Source organism: Apium graveolens, chromosome 6 (assembly GCF_009905375.1).
Source record: "Apium graveolens cultivar Ventura chromosome 6, ASM990537v1, whole genome shotgun sequence".
Classification (NCBI taxonomy): domain Eukaryota; kingdom Viridiplantae; phylum Streptophyta; class Magnoliopsida; order Apiales; family Apiaceae; genus Apium; species Apium graveolens.
Genome location: NC_133652.1, coordinates 75,145,367 through 75,156,401, shown reverse-complemented (window position 1 = coordinate 75,156,401; position 11,035 = coordinate 75,145,367).

Below are 11,035 nucleotides of genomic sequence, written 5' to 3'. Positions count from 1 at the left end.
ACTTTTATAAACACAATAGCAAAATGAAGAAATAAGAGCACAAGAGATGCAGAGCACAAAAGGAGTCTCAATTAGATCTGAAAAACTCAATTGAACAACCCTCTATCCTTTCAGCCTTGTACCCCCACTACAGGACCATATTGTTGTACTATGTTACGTAGCCTCCAAGACTAAATATAGTTAGAGACAGATATGCCCTTAAGGCTTAAATACAATCAAAATGTTCAGCAAGAAATAGAAGAAGTAAGACAAAAGGTGGCTACTGTGGACCCAGACAATTAGCCACAGGTGACCATCAATATTACTCCCCCTCAAGCTGGGAGGGGAGCTCGGCTGCAGTCCCAAGCTTGTGCAGCAAGTAGTGATGTTGTTTGGTTGAAAGTGCCTTCGTGAATACATCTGCAAGTTGATGATGCGAGGGAATGTGTTTTGGAATGATCTCTCCGGAGTTGACCTTATCCCTGACAAAGTGACAGTCCACCTCTACATGTTTGGTGCGTTCATGAAGCACCGGGTTAGCAGCCATTGCCAGTGCAGCCTGATTGTCACAGTGAAGCACAGTAGGAGGGAGATTTTGCAGGCCCATATCTTTGAGCAAAGCAGCAAGCCATGTGATTTCACAGGAAGCAACAGCCATTGAGCGATACTCAGCCTCGGCTGTGGACCTGGAGACGACAGATTATTTTTTCGTTTTCCACGATATTGGAGAGGATCCTAGAAGAACACAATAACTTGTAGTTGATCGTCGAGAAAACGGACATGTGGCCCCGTCACTATCACAATATCCTTTGAGAGTTGCAGCAGACGAGGATGCAAGGAGAATACCCTGTCCAGGATTAGACTTGATGTATTGAAGAAGCTTGATAGCAGCATCCATATGAGCTGTTGTTGGGTGTTGCATAAATTGAGTGAGGATATGGACAGAAAAACAGATGTCAGGACGGGTTATTGTTAGATAAATGAGTTTTCCCAGAAGACGTTGATATGGATGTGGGTCACTGAGGAAGGTTCCTGTATCAACGTTGAGACGAAGGTGAATATCCATTGGAAGTTTCAATGGTGTGGCAGAGATGACATCAAATTCTTCAAGCAAATCCAACGCATATTTCTTCTGAGAGACAAAAAATCCAGCTGTAGATCTGCTAATTTCAAGACCCAAGAAGTAGTTCACATCCCCCAAATCCTTCATCTTGAATGTTCAAGACATCATTTATTTCAGATGATTAATTTCTGCAAGATTGTTGCCAGCCAACAACAAATCATCCACGTATACTAACACAAGAGTGATAGAAGAGGACGTAGTGAGAGTGAACAAGCTGTAGTCGGAGAGAGATTGGACAAAGTGCAAATCTTTGAGAGTGTTTGATAGTTTTTCAAACCAGTTTCGTGGGGCTTGATGCAATCCATACAGTGACTTCTTTAGTTTGCACACGAAATTCAGTTTTAGGGTAGAACACTCCCCCTGGTGCAGTACAACACGACTGCCAATGCCACTATAACCCTGAGGCAACCTCATATAGACTGTTTCATATAGATTTCTGTGCAAAAAAGCGTTCGTAACATCCATTTGCATAACATGCCGGTGCTGAAGAGCTGCTACAGCCAACAAGGCTCTTACTATTGTCATCTTGGCAACAGGGGCGAATGTGTGTTCATAGTCCACTCCATAAATCTGTCTGTTCCCTAATATCACCAACTGATATTTGTAACGTTCAATTGTTCCCTCTGGTGTAAACTTGGTTTTATAGAGCCATTTACAACCAGTAGCCTTTGCACCAGGTGGCAAGGTTGTGATTTCCCATGTATCATTGGCTTCAAGTGCTGACAGCTCAAGATTCATGGCATTTACCCAATTTATATCTTGAACAGCCTGTTTAAACGAAGTAGGGTCTTTGTGTGTAGTTATAGAGGTTAGAAAACAGTCAAATGTGGGGGTTATTTGTTGTTCAGTTACTGTTACCAGATTGGCACTAGGTTTAGGAAAGGGCCTTGTGACATAAGATTCCATCCAAGCTGGGGTTTTATGTTGTCGAGATGACCTTCTTGGAGGGGACTTTTGATTTTGTATAACAGTAGTAGGTTGTGTGGAGAGGGGTACATCAGATGTAGCTTCAGTGGGAGAAGGTGACACACTGGCCACAGGGCTTAAGGTTTCATGTGTAGAGAGTTGGTTGTCACCTGATGTCTGAGCATCACTCATAGGTTCAACACAAAAATCATCATCAATATGCATATGCACTGTAGCTGTAGGCATTACAGTTGGCAAAGGTGATATATAGGGCTTAGGTGTAGTCACATTCAAAGGAAAAATAGTTTCATTGAACGTCACATCTCTAGATACAAATATTTGCATAGTGCTTAAATCCAACAGCCTATACCCCTTTTGAGTAGGTGGATACCCAATAAACACACAAGGGACACCCCTTGAAGCAAATTTATCAGAACTATGGGCAGGATTAATAGCAAATGCTAGGCATCCAAAGCACTTCATTATAGAGTAGTCGACAGATTCATTATGTAGCAGTTCATAAGGAATCTAATTACTGAGAGCAGTTGAGGGTAACCTGTTAATTATGTAGGCAGCTGTGAGCACAGCTTCTCCCCAGAAAGAGATTTTGAGTCCGGACTGAAGCATAATAGCTCTTGCAACCTCAAGCACGTTGTTAGGTCACACACACTGTAGAGGGGGTGAATACAGTGTATAATACAATCAAATCGAACTTTAATATCTTAAGTAACAGAAAACAAACTTTATTGAAACAATAAACTCTGTTACAGTATGGAACTGTTATCTCTCAGTGATGAACAAATATCACGAGAGCTGCTAGGGTTACAATGAATAATCTTCTTGAATATGATAACACTTATAGTGTAAACCCTATGTCTGTATTTATATACTACACAGTTACAAGATAATCGCTAATTGATATGGAATATAATTCTGCTTCCTAAAATATATCAATCAGATATCTTTTCTTCCAAGTATTCCATTCTTCACGGAACTCCTTCTTCATGCATATCTCTTCTTATGTTTATCTTGATCTTCTTTCCTTTAATCAGCTACTGTCCTTATCTGAACGTCCTTCAGCACTTAAGTTCTGATATCTAACTTCTGATGATTATCTCCTGATAATATAAGTACCGATATCCTTAAGTCCTGACTTCCAGTATAAGTACTGATTAATGGTTAAGTACTGATTTCTCCTGTTAAGTAAGATGTGAAATCTAGACATAAATCATATTAGCCATGACCTTATCAAATATATCTAACAATCTCCCCCAACTTGTAAATTAGCATAATATACAAGTTTAACAGATATTTGATGATGTCAAAAACATTAAGTACAAATGCATGAGAATTAGACTAGATAACTACAACTTACAGTCCTTAAAGCTTTACCAATATTTAACTTCTGATAACAACTTCAGTCTGTACAAATATCAGAATTTAAGCAGTTGTAGATCTTTGACTTGGCTTCATTATCTGATCTCTCTGATGTCAGGAGTTGTTCTGAGATAGTTCTTCAACAAACATCTCTCAGCATATCTAAGTTCATCAATCATTCTCCTTTTGGCATCTTTAAGCTCTGCAGTATCTTCACCAATTTGAAAGATTGCAGCTCTGAGATCATTGATCTTTGCTTTTCTTATATCCTGATCCAGTCTGATCAAGTAAGCTTTATCAGACTCAAGATTGAATTCCACAGCCCTGTACCCTAGAAAGGTAGTTACAATTTGAGCATAATTGGGCTTCATTTTAACTATATCACCCTTGTGATCTCTGTACTTTGGAACGTATGTGCTGTCAGACTTAACAGAATAAAACCTTTTCTGTCTCTGAATCTGATCCTTCAAATAGTTTGCAGCGGTCCTTGTCAATCTGTCATCCACTTGAAGTAAGAATTTTACATGCTCCAATTCTTCAAAATACTTCAATGGAATGGCATTTTGTCTTATATGATAAACCCCACCATCTGTCATGAAATACAACAAGATGTATTCTTTCAAGTAGGTATGGTAAACCATTTGTACAGATTCTAGTTGATTCAATCTCTCAGGAGTTGCTCCAGTACCTGGTTCACTCAAGGAAGTTGGATCATTAGTAGTGTTATGTATTCTTCTTTCATTAGCACTTCCCAATCCAGTTTTATCTCTTGCTTCCTTTCCAGTAACTACTCTAGCTTCAAAACCACTTGCAGTAGTCTTCAAAGGTTGAGTCTGTTTTGCTTTAGTGAATCCTGGTAGGAGTGTCTTTGGTCTATCTTCTGATATCAAGTTAACTTGAGCTATGTTAGAGGTTACTTGCTTCTTCTGAATATCTGAACTTACAATTTCTTGACTCTGAACAACTTGAGCCATGTCAGAGGTTGTTTTAAGAATTTTTCTTGAAGTCAGAGCAAGATCATCCTTTTCATCAGTAATTTTTTCATTCTCAGGAGGCACATAAACCTTGATAGGTTCACCAACCTTTTCTTTACCCTTGGATCTTGGATCTATCCGCGGTTGTGATTTAGCCAATGTTGCTTCAGTATGTGTCCTTTCTTTGATCACAATGCCTTTGAGTTTTGGAAGTGGCTTTTTACCAGAAGCTTCAGATTTAGATGCAACTTTCTCTGATTTAAGTCTGGCTTCTTCTTCCATTAAACTCTCCAAGTCCATTCCTGGATTTTCTTGAAGAAATAACTGTCTTGACATTTCCTCATCAAGATTTAAAAGTTCATCAGAACTTATCCTTTTACCAATAGCAGAACTTATTCTTTTCCCAGTGTCAGAACTTGTCCTGTGACTTGTGATTTCAGCTTGTCTTGATGTGAATCCTCTACCTTGATTATGACCTCTACCCATTCCAGAGCTTCCTCGATCATCTTTTCCATCATCATTCCCTTTCAGTGTCTTGTCAGTCTTGCATTTGGACTTAATTACTTTCTCCCCCTTTTTGGCATCAGCAGGTAATAGAAGAGAGACAAGCAATTCCACTGAAGATTGGATTTCATTAAGTTGTGATTGCTGAGAAGCTTGATTTTTCAGAATATCACCAATCTGAGCTTGTTGATGATCTTGAGTCTTCTCAATAGAAGCAATCCTGTCAAAGGTAGGTTGGAAGAACTTTTTCTTATCAATTTTCCAAACTTCTCCTTGCTTAATAAATTCTTCCTGAATCTTGTGTAGCTCTGCACGAGTAGTTAAATGAAGACCTTGTAGATGTTTAGTACTCAATGCAGTGACTCTAAGCTGGGTTTTGAAATCATCAGAATTTAACATTTCATCAGCTTTAGTCAAGTGCTCAGCAAGATGAATATCATTTGGAACACATGAAACTGAGTTCCATTCCTTAGTCCACTCCTGTCCTGCAGGAGTTTCACTCCAAGGCACTGGTGCTTCTCGGGTAACAAACTTCTTAATAAGTTCAGACTTAAGAATAGTTTATTGAGGAGCATGTCTTGAAGGACCTGCTGCATCAGCATCTGCAGTTGGAGCAGCATCACCAGTATCTCCAGCATTTGCAGCATCAGAACTTAAAGAATCAGTATCTTCTGATAAGACAACAGTGTGTGTAGCAATGGAGGCTTCAGCATCCTCTAATTGCTGATCTGGTTCTAAGTTCTGATCAACAGCCATATCCTGATGCTCACCTAAAGTCTGATCATCAGCATCTTGATGCAGAGAAGGTGTTGTAGATAACTCTGGAGTTTGAACAGCATCAGTAACAGGTGTTGTTGAAGGATTAGTTGATGTTGGAGCTTCTAAGAGAATTACTTCAGGCACAACCAAGTTTTGAACATCAATATCAGCACTTGTGCCTGGATCAACAGGAGACACAGATGGTGTGGTAGCCTTTTCAGAAACAGTTTCCTTAGATGGAGTTGATGGAGAAGAAGTGATTGTAGCAAATTCCTTGTCTTGTGAGATCAGAGATTCCTGATCCCCTTCCTTAGCTGCTTCCTCTTCATCATCTGAAACTGGCCTTTTTGCCCTCTGTTTCTTGTATCTCTTTGTTGATTTGGATTCCTTGTGAGTTTCAGGAACTGTCATTCTTCTAAGCCTTTTGAGAAGCCTAGATCCCCCAATTCCAGAATCCTTCTGAGAAGTCTCTTTCTCAGCTTCACCTACAACAGGTTCTGAAGAAGGAACCTGGTCCTCAGTATCAGATTCATCTCTCAAAGCAATCCTCCTTCTCTTTTGAGGTGTTTGAGGAACAGTCTTTGTCCTCTTTGGCTTGGAGGATGAAAGCTTCACAGTAGGTGCTGAGGATGAGGGTTGAACAGTCTGTGAAGTGGAGAGATAGGATTTGAGATATTTCCTGAGGGTAGGTTGAGTAGAATGAGTGGTAGGTGCTGAGGATGATGGTTTTTGAGTGTTTGTAGTTGGTTGGACATCAGAGTAAACAGATCTATAAGTATCAGGATCAGCATTTACTAGGATCTATTTTACAGACTGAGGAATCTGTAATGGTCTAACCACTGATTTCTTAGTGTCAGCATTTACCAGGTCATTAAAGTAGCATTTTGCAACTTTAAAAGGTGGGGTTGAGGAACTGACTAATTGAGGTTCATCAGTACAAAAAGTATAAATAAGTTGACAGAATCTAGCAAAATAGACAACATTCCTATCCTATGTCATCCTATCCCCAATAAAATCAATTATACCAGTTGCAAAATCAAAATGAGTTTGATTTATAATAGCATACCCGATGTGCTGACTCAGAATTGGGATAGCATCAAAATTCGAACTTTTGTTCCCAAAAGCTTTAGTGATGCAATCGAAGAAGAAGCTCCATTCTCTTCTGATATGAGCCCGTTTCAACTGCCCAAGTTTTGCCAAACTCTTTTCATACCCCAAATTTGCTATTAACTCCTGAAGAGCTGATTCTTCTGGAATTGAAAAGGTACAACCTTCTGGGAGATGTAGAGCCTTGCGTATTGTACCAGGAGTGACTTCATAAGAAGAATCACCCACTTCGAAAAAATACTAGGAGTGCCATGTCTACCACCATCATCAAAGTGCCCAGTCCGCCAAAACGTCAGAACTTGTTGGCTCGAAAAGACTAAAGGCTGGGTTAATGCATACCCAATCTCACTGTGTGCAAGAAGATCTTGCACAAAATGCAATTCAGATGGAGCTTCAGCATGATCAAGAATTGCAGCATAGTTGTTTGGAACAAACTTAGCTCCATCAATGATTAAATCCTTAGGTGCCATGTGAAAAATTGAGATTTAAGAGTGCCTGTTAGGTGTTTGATAAAATGTCTGTATGAAAAACCAACGTGAGAAGAAGAGAGAAAGAGAGAGTAAAAGTAAGTAGAGAGAAAAAGTATGAAGGAAATAAAAGATTAAAGAAATCCTCTCTCTGTCGTACTTATACTCTGGAAAAAAATGTTATCGTTGGACACCTGTCAGACATGCAGTAATAACCAATAGTTACTGGGCGCGAGAAAACAGTAATCATTACTTGCCCACTTGCCTGTTTTCAAGGAAAAACCGTTCCACTTACCCAGATATTCCATTAATCAAGGTGAAACAGTTTTAATTCAAAATTGAAACCGTTCCCACTGATTTAATTATTTTTCACTGCATCATTAATATTCTGAAAATAAATCAAGTGAAAATGACCAAGATAAATCAGATGAGTAAGTGCTGATAAAGAAAAATCAGAACTTAAATTAAAACAGAATTTATATGGTCATCAGAATATGAATAATTATCAGGATTTATCAATGCATTACAAAATAACTTGGAGACAAAATCTTGAAACAAAAACAAATTTCATTAATATATCAAGAGAATACATTCATGAAATTGAAATTACATCAGTACTTATACAAGATTTCCCTAAGCTACAAAACCTAACGTCAACAGCCTTTGTCCTAGCTCAAGAAGCAGGGCAAGCCTGATGATGAAGAAAAACAGGAAGAAGAAAATAAATTATTTCTTCTTCCTACTCTCGACAAACAGAATGGCGAGTCGGATGATTCGCTCTTGCTGGCGGAGAGCTTCCAGCCTTTCCTCCTCCAATCGCTCCAGATGGCGATGGTAATCCATATAGAAGAACAGGAGGTGGGTCAGTACCTCCTGTGGGGCAGAGTCCCATATCTCCTCAGGAATGGCCGTGACGTGCCATTCCTGCTGCCATTCAGCACAACTTAGCTCCATATTAAATGTTTGGTAATTCAAAAACATGTTATATCTGACCATTGTGTTTTTGAAAGAAAAAGTATGAAGGTAAGTTTGTGAGAAAGAATTTGATGGGAAGGCTGGTGTGAAGTGGGTGCATATATAGGCAAGTGAATGCCAGGAGACGCAAAGGAATTTAATGCTGACAGGTAGAATTAATTCTACTTCGTCTCCCCAGACTTGGAAAAAGAATAACATTCATTGGAAAGAGAAAACATGGTTTAATGCGCACAAGAAACAAGTAAAAGTGGACTGTTCAAGTACGAATACCATTAACCCTAACCATAGTGACTATTAATCTTCCACTTCAACATATTCTAGTTTGAACCGAGACTGTTATCAAATTTTATCCACAGATAAGTCAAGTAAAGAATTTAGACTGTAATATCAGAACTTAGACTTATATCAGAACTTAACAGTCATCAGAACATAATTTCTTAACTCGAAAAAGGAATGCTTATCTGAGTAAATCCTCATACAAGTTCTGAGTTATACTCTTCAGAACTTAACCTTCAGAATATGCAACCAGAACTTGTCCTCAGAATTAGTGCAAAATGACACAATGACTGTTTATCTAAAACAACATAGACCACCACAGTAATTTTCATCATTCAGATGGAGTGATTAGTGTGTGCATCAAGCTAAATAGCAGACAAAGAGTAAAGTCTGATTCACTTCAGTACATCTTAGAAATAAGGCATAACTAAAATTTTGCTAAAGAGCTGTCATTATCCTGAAACCTACTGATGAATGAGTTCATGTTTGAGTCCACCTCAACTGTTTTGTGCTAATTTTATGCATCTTTTTAAATTCTATTTTACAGTGGCTTATCAGTGTAAGTGAGTCACGACTGCTTATCAGAATTTATGCTATTATCAGAGTATTTTTCCAGTAATCATAGAGTGTGAAAAGTCACCAAGAAAATATTTTGCTTTTCTAATGCATATTTACTTAATACCAGCAATGCACTTGGGTCGTCCCTTCCACATTTTTACTCTAGATCACAAAGGAGTACCTGATTTTATTCTTTGATCCTTTTGCTTTTTCTTTTGATAAGTGAGGTTTATCAGCACTTAGTACATTCAACAGTTTACTAGTATCAGAACTTAACAGATGAGTAGCATTATTCTAATTTGTGACTTAGTAATAAGATAAACAAAGTAAACTCAACTAAGCTCAATTATCAGAATTTGCTTGTGTCATAAGATTTCCACAGAAATAATTACTTCTTACATGGGATCATTTGTTTATTGAAGACTACTAGGTCAGTATCTAGCACAGTTATCCTCATAGGATTGAATAGTTACTTAAACAGACATATCACTTATCAGAGTTTAGAAACATATATCATACAATAATCAGTACTTAAACGCATAATTCAATTAATCAAAGAATACACAAAGAGATTACATTCTGTAAATACTGATCATAAAGTCTGATGCATCAGAACAAAACTAGGCAGATTTAGAAAAAGAACCTGAAACCATTCCAAGTTCATTTACCAATCTTGTAAAAGTGGCTTCACACAATGGTTTTGTGAAGATATCCGCTAGTTGTTGATCTGTTGGAACAAAGTGCAATTCCACTGTACCTTCATCCACATGTTCCCTTATGAAGTGGTACCTGATGCTGATGTGCTTTGTCATAGAGTGTTGAACTGGATTACCTGTCATACCAATAGTACTTTGATTATCACAGTAAATAGGGATTTTGAAATATGTTAACCCATAATCCAGTAACTGATTCTTCATCCAAAGAATCTGTGCACAACAGCTTCCTGCAGCAATATACTCTGCTTCTGCAGTTGATGTGGAAATTGACTTTTGTTTCTTGCTGAACCAAGAAACCAATCTGCCTCCAAGGAATTGGCAGCTTCCACTTGTGCTTTTCCTGTCAATTTTGCAACCTGCAAAATCTGCATCTGAGTAACCTATTAGTTTAAAATCTGATTCTCTAGGATACCACAATCCCAGATCAGCTGTTCCTTTAAGATACTTAAAAATTCTTTTCACAGCTATTAAGTGAGGTTCTCTTGGATCTGCTTGAAATCTTGCACAAAGACAGGTAGCATACATGATATCAGGTCTACTAGCAGTTAGATAGAGTAGAGAGCCAATCATACCTCTGTAATCAGTAATATCTACTGATTTACCAGTATCCTTATCCAGCTTTATTGCAGTGGCCATGGGAGTGGATGCACTTGAACAATCTTGCATTCAAAATTTCTTTAGCAAGTTTCTGGTGTACTTAGTTTGACAAATAAAAGTGCCTTCTTCATTCTGCTTGACTTGAAGGCCCAGAAAATAGCTAAGTTCCCCCATCATACTCATCTGATATCTTGACTACATTAGTTTGGCAAACTTCTTGCAAAGTCTGTCATTTGTAGACCCAAAATTGATATCATCAACATAAATCTGGACCAGAAGTAAGTCCTTTCCATGGTTGAGGTAGAACAGTGTTTTTTCTATTGTTCCTCTGTTGAATCCACTTTCCAGAAGAAGCTGAGATAAAGTCTCATACCATGCTCTAGGAGCTTGCTTAAGTCCATAAAGTGTTTTATCAAGCCTGTAGACATAATCTGGATGTTTGGAATCTACAAGTTCAACATATACTTCCTCCTCCAATTCTCCATTGAGAAAAGCACTTTTTACATCCATTTGAAAGACAGTAAACTTTTTGTGAGCAGCATAAGCCGAAAATATCCTTATGGCTTCTAACCTAGCAACTGGTGCAAATGTTTCATCATAATCAATTCCCTCATGTTGAGAATATCCTTTTGCAACCAGCCTTGCCTTATTCCTTGTAATTATGCCATCACTGTCAGTTTTGTTTCTGAATACCCACTTTGTACCAACAACAGATCT